The sequence below is a fragment of the Alligator sinensis genome, unplaced genomic scaffold (assembly GCF_000455745.1).
Source record: "Alligator sinensis unplaced genomic scaffold, ASM45574v1 scaffold662_3, whole genome shotgun sequence".
NCBI lineage: Eukaryota > Metazoa > Chordata > Crocodylia > Alligatoridae > Alligator > Alligator sinensis.
This window is the reverse complement of record NW_005842908.1, coordinates 111,126-111,463: the sequence shown is the minus strand read 5'-3', so window position 1 is coordinate 111,463 and position 338 is coordinate 111,126. Positions and strand designations below refer to the sequence as shown.

The 338-nt window shown below is 61.2% G+C and overlaps 1 protein-coding gene across 4 annotated transcripts in view; it reads right to left on the bottom strand.

Moving 5' to 3' along the window:
* Window positions 1–338, bottom strand: part of LOC102370503 (NACHT, LRR and PYD domains-containing protein 12-like) — a 39,614-nt gene that overhangs the window by 4,290 nt on the left and 34,986 nt on the right. The gene's annotated exons all lie outside the window — the stretch shown is intronic.

The following is a 338-nucleotide window of genomic DNA, read 5'->3' as shown; positions in this document are numbered from 1 at the left end:
CAGGGCGCAGGCCAACAGGGAAGGGGGAGAAGGGAAGCCATGTGGTGCCCCAGCAGGAACTGGAAGGTGACAGGGCAGGTGGGCCAGCGGGAGAAGGTAGGGAGGAGTGAGGGGGAGTGCGATTAGTACCTATAGCTAGGCTCCGTGGACCCTGGTGCAGCCACTTGTAGCCTCCCTGCCACCAGCCATGAACAGCCTGGGCTCCAGGCAGACTCCCACCACCTGTCACAGAGCCCAGGCTGCTTGAGGCAGGCAGCGGGGTTTCATAGATTCATAGATGCTAGGGTCGGAAGGGACCTCAATAGATCATCGAGTCCGACCCCCTGCATAGGCAGGAA